Raw genomic sequence first — 5,901 nt, 5'->3', positions numbered from 1 at the left:
TTTTCATTAAAGACATTTTGCAATGATTATCGCTTAGTGCCAAATCCGGACTGTATGGCGGATGGATAAAAACTTCCCAACCAAGCTCCCGAAGTTTCTGGCGAGTCATTGTAGATATGCGTGGCCTAGCGTTGTCCTGGTGGAACACGACACCTCTTCGGTTTGCCAATTCTGGTCAATTGTAAATGGTTTGAACCCGTTTTATCGTCGATTTTTAGATCCCGGACGATGTTAGGGCTGTTAACATGCCAGTCAACTTCGATCATCTCTCCGATTTATCGACATTTTCGACGATCGGCCTACCTGTGCGAAATGCATCTTTAAAATCAAAAATTACTGTACGGAATCTACGAAACTAAAATTGCACATAATTGGCTGTTACAGTATCGGAACCATAAACACCATTTATAATTTTAGCCGCTTGGTTTGCATTTTCGGTTTCCATTTTTAACACCCTAAAAAAAACAGGAAAATAATTTTTTAGCTTTTTTAGCGAAATAGCTGTAAATTCACATCCCGGACATTGATGGAGGGATTCACAGAAAATTTTAAATTCTGTTTTGTTAGGAATAGTTTTAGTAGTTTCTTTACAAAAATATATTGTATTGTCATGCATTTATTTTTTATTCTGTCTTCTATGTTCTAAAACCCACGACTTTCGTTTATACCCGATATTTTCAATTGTTACCTGGGACCTCTTTAATAATGAACATCGTTAAATGAAATAAAATGTGATTAAAATTTCATCAAATCAATTTAACAATCGACAGATAAATAAATAAATGATAAATAGATTAATAGTCTTCGCCTTAACCTCAGCACTTTTAACTTCTTTGGTCGTAAATTGATTAAGCGATGATATTGACTGAAGCTCATGCTGGGTGGTAATGAACATTTGCTTGTATGGACTAACAGATTAAAATATCAAATAGTCGGCAACCCATAGCTTGCCCCCATACATCTCTGTGGATCGTCACTTCAGCAGCAACCCAGTCAGTAGTTGCAGTTCACTGCAATTGGATGTTTATTTGTATGTGCAAGCCCATTTATTTAATGGTATGTGGTAAAAATAACAACAACTTGAAGGGCCAGGTGCATTTTTATTTTGCTACAGCAATGAAATTTGAGAATTTTTAAAAGAAAAGCTATTTTCTTAAGTTGTAGGAGGAGGAAACAATAATATTTTATATTTTTAAATTAAAAAATGTTGTTGATGACTATGATGTCAGTAGTTTTATGATATTCTAATTAATGTAACTTTTTGAGTTCAATCCAAAAATTATATGGACGTCTCTTTCAATCTTATTTAAAGCCTTTTATTCAATGCCCACATATGACTTGTTTTTTGTAAATGTAAACAAATTTGCTGAATACTGTTTTTAATTAGGAAGTTACGAAACATGTTTTTAATTATTTAAAGAAAAAACTTCATTCATGTCAATATCAATTCATTTTCATCAAAAAAAAAAAAAAAAAAAAAATACAGAAACTTCCAACTCATTAAAAAACTATTTACTGCAATTTTTTCTCTTGCAACAAAAACAGTTATTCCAACAAATTGTCCTTATAATGAGGACTAATGCTTAATTTCCATCAGTGTTTGTATTTATTTTTTTGTTAGAAATTGTTACAAGTTTTTCTTTATTCAATTTGCATCGACATCACTCAAGTTTCCATCTTCAGTATCAGCGCATTAACCACCTGTATCATCATCATCATCTTTCAACAACCATCTGGCGTGTTGAGTGACAGCCAGCCTCCCTGTTTTGTATTCCATAGCTACGAAATAAAAATAAATTTTACATTTTATTTCTATAAAATTCTGAACTTTTTTCTTTGCGTTCGGAAAACAGGCAGAAAAAAACTTGTCATTTCCATTAAGATGGAATAAATACTTTTTTATCGAAAAAATCAACATGATTCTTGTGTGTGTGTTTTTTATGGCAGCGAGGAGTAGAAAATCAAAAATATTTGCAATTTTATGAAATTAATTGCTTGTTTGAAAAACCAAATATTAATTCATTGTTGCACACTCAAAGAAAATATTGGACTAAATTAGAAAAAATAAACAGTTATTGAATTTTTTTCTATTAAAAATCAAAGTACCAAGGGTTTTATACGTTTTTAATGGAAACAAGTAAAAATTAATTATCTTTCGCCCTGAAAAGCATAAAAACTTAAAAAAAAATCAGTTGGAGCCCGGCTGGGATTTGAACCCTGGTTACTATGGCATCTTCTGATTGTTTTTTGGGTGCTTTAGCATTTAAATCCATCTCCTTATCTTCCCAAGGTTGAAAAAAATGCAGTTGTATGCGATAGAAGAAAACCAGTTAAGGGAGCTGTATAGTCGGACGGGGCCGACCATACGATACTCTACACTACTACCACGGAACTCTAACTTTCTTCGGATTTTTATTCCGAGCCTGGGCAATATTTCGTGATTGTTGCACCCTCTTGCCCGATTAGAGGTCAACAGCACGTCTTCCTTACGCTGACATATTTTCCGAATATTCAGTACAGTTGTGATGTTCGGCTTATAATTGTGGCCTATAGATCGACTCGAAAAAAAAAAAAAAACAAAAAAACAAATTAACTTTTCGGTCCACTTCATCCTAAAATTTAAATTTACGTGTAACTCCTACATCCGAGTACATACGACAATTGGTATCAAAGAGTCAAATATAGACAAATTGACGAAATTGGCGAAATTTTGCACAATGTACTGAAGTTAAGATAGCCATGTTTTATTGAAATCGATTCAGATTTAGATATAGCTCCCATATATATTTTCGTCCGATTTTTAGCAAATGATGCACCAACGAGTCAAATTTAAGCCAAGTTAGTTGAAGTTAGTATAGCCTAACGTATGTCTAGTTTTATTGAAATCGGTTTAAATTTAGATATACCTCCCATTTTTTGTCCGATTTTATGTTAATGGTGCACCAAAACCTTCATGTTTTTTCGATTTCCACCAAATTTTGGACATCGTTCTAAAGTTAGTATAGCCTAACATGTGTTAAGGTCAGTGTTGCCAAAACTTTGTTGATAAAAAATGCTAGATTTTGTTTAAAAAAGTGCTAAAAAATTTTAAAAAGTGCCAAATAAAAGTGCTAAAAATTGTATAAGAGAAATTAGAGGAATTGACTTTAAGGGAACATCCGCACCCCCATTCCCGATTTTAAATTTTCAATTTAGACGCATTATCTGTGTTCTCGAAGGGTAGGATATATTTATGCGGGCAATTTTCTGCATAGGTCTATGTTTAGACATATACCCCGTTTGAAGATTCTATCCTATTTGTGTCCTTTAAGGATTTGAACCTTTTCCCGACGAAGTGTAGGCCCATCTTTTGACATAACACCATTATAAAGTGGGACCCGACCCATTTTCGGTACTCTGAAATGGCTACAATTTGGTATTCGGGATTTCCGATGAATAAAGAACTCATTTCTTCTTTCCGATTTAGGTCCAGGATTTTACTTCGCTCTTAATTTGGTTTTTCATTTTACCTAATAAACAACCTACTAGCAGGCGATGCTATAGTAAGCGTATGAAGTACCCGACCATTTTTTGAGAAAATTTTAATACACTGACCGTTCGAACTTTAATACATATTTACAAATGTACTGGCACTTTTTTTACATTGAACATTAAAATCATAGCGTGAAACATAGGGACATTTTAATGTGTCAATGTGAAATCGAATTAATACCCAAAATTGTAACTAATTCAAAAAAAAAAAAAAAAATAAATAAAATAAAAAAATAAATAAATAAAAATGCTAAAAAATGTGCTAGGTGCTAGATCAATTTTTTTGGTGCTAAACGAGATTCAAAAGTGCTAAATCTAGCACTAAAAGTGCTAAATTGACAACACTGGTTAAGGTATTAAATTGAGCCTAAAAATTGGAGTTTTGTAAACATTGGTTCAGATGCAAATATTGCTTCCATATATATTTTCGATTGACTTCATGCTAATTGTGCATCAAATAATAAACTGGTGTCCAAATCAGATGGGGGTACCGTTATATGGGGGATACAAAAAAAAAATGGACCTATCAATATCATTAACAGTTTGCAACGACATATCAATTAAGCCAAAACTATTCACTTTGGTTCATATACTTAAGTCATTCCCGAGTTATAAACTGGTGAACCTCGACTTCAGCTATGTTAAAAAATTGGCAATATTGCCCATATACTTTATAGGGTCGGAAATGATTATTTCGATAAGTTACAAACGGAAAAACCAGCTTAATATACCCTCCATGCTATGGTAGAGGGTATAAAAAGGTACAAATGTACCCGGTTATTGGTCGTAGTGTGCACATATAGACACATATCACAAATTTAATTTAGTGCAATTTCATGTCAATGGACCTTCAAAAATGCGAGGTTTTCTAGGATGCATCCCTTGAGTATAGGCAAAGTGGTAAAGTGAATTATATAGTGGGCCCCGTCCGACTTTACTTCTTTCCTTATTGTTTTTTTATTAAAAATACGCTTTTATAATGAACATTTTTTATTCTATAGTTACAAGGACCATTGAATTTTAGAAGGGACTTGGATTTGTTTTTGAGATAGCAAAGAATTAGAACTAAAGGGCGTTGAATTTGTCTATTAAAAAGCTGCGTGACAAACTTTCAATAAAAAAGTATCTCATAGATATTTTTTGGGGATTTTTTTTTCTATAGAATAAATAAACAGCCCTGCATTGCATTATTTTTTATAGAAAAGTATCAAACTAAGGGACTGATGAGGATCAGTGACAAGATCCGAAACTATAGTCTTCCCAGCCTTACCCCTCGGCGGACAATTCCATATATTCCCCACTAATAAATAGTTGTTTTTTTATAAAAACAACAAAGTGGGATTAAGCCCGACTATTTTGCAAAAACAAAATACAAATGGTATCCCAAATAACCCGCCAACGCTACTGAAAAGTATCACCTATAAACCATAGGAATTGTTTCTATAGATAATCATTCACATCACTTTAGGGGATTGACAATATTTTTTCCTGAATCCTCAAACATTTTGTTTCGACTGCATAACAATTGAGAATATTCCGCCAGTGCGAATTATGGAAATTTTATTAGCCACCAGCAGCAGCATCATCATAATTATTTTTATAGTCATTGCTTTTTTGTATCATTTCTGTACTGGATTTGTTGTTGTTGCTGCTGTTCCTGTACTCAAAGAAGTGGTAAAAGAAATTATTAAAAATAATTCAATGACTTGAAAGAGAGACAGACACTGAACGGCAGCATCATTTTGGCGCTGGGAGATATATTAAAGAGTCCATGAGCGTACCAACCCTGCCTCATAATTATTCAATGTCATTCAAGTGCACCACCACCAACCAACCAACAACCACTTGTTCATGCTGGCGATGACGATGTTTGGTTTATTTTTATTTCTTTTTTTTTTTTGCAAACATTTTCGCATTTTTATTTTATGGTTATTTTTTGTTTTCATTTTATTTATGTGATTGTATAAAATTTGCAATTTTTCAATTGTCTGGGGGCTTTCTTTTTCTGTTTTTTTCTGCCTTACTGTTTGATTTGTTTTTTTTTCTGTTTGCCACTTTTTATTTAAATTTTATTTCTGTAATTTAATTCGTTGACTGAATGTTTGTTGTTTTTTAGGGGCACTCAACAACTGCTGCCAAGCGCTTGCCGCCTGTCATTGTTGTGTTTCATTGCATTTCAGTTCAGCTTTTTTTCTGCCGTTTATCTTTTGTTTACCATTTTAGGTAGTTTATTATCTATTGTTTATTAATTTAATGTATTTTCTATGACTTGTTTTATCTTTTGGATTTACTTTCGTGTTTGATATGGCAATCCATCAATTGTAACCTACACCAAACTAGTGTTTTTGGATCGAGAATTTTGTAACTGAT

The sequence above is a fragment of the Musca vetustissima genome, unplaced genomic scaffold (assembly GCF_032173495.1).
Source record: "Musca vetustissima isolate MV318-11 ecotype Yass unplaced genomic scaffold, APGP_CSIRO_Mvet_v1 utg294, whole genome shotgun sequence".
Taxonomy (NCBI): domain Eukaryota; kingdom Metazoa; phylum Arthropoda; class Insecta; order Diptera; family Muscidae; genus Musca; species Musca vetustissima.
The sequence above is the reverse complement of the archived record's forward strand: the minus strand, read 5'-3'. Positions refer to the sequence as shown.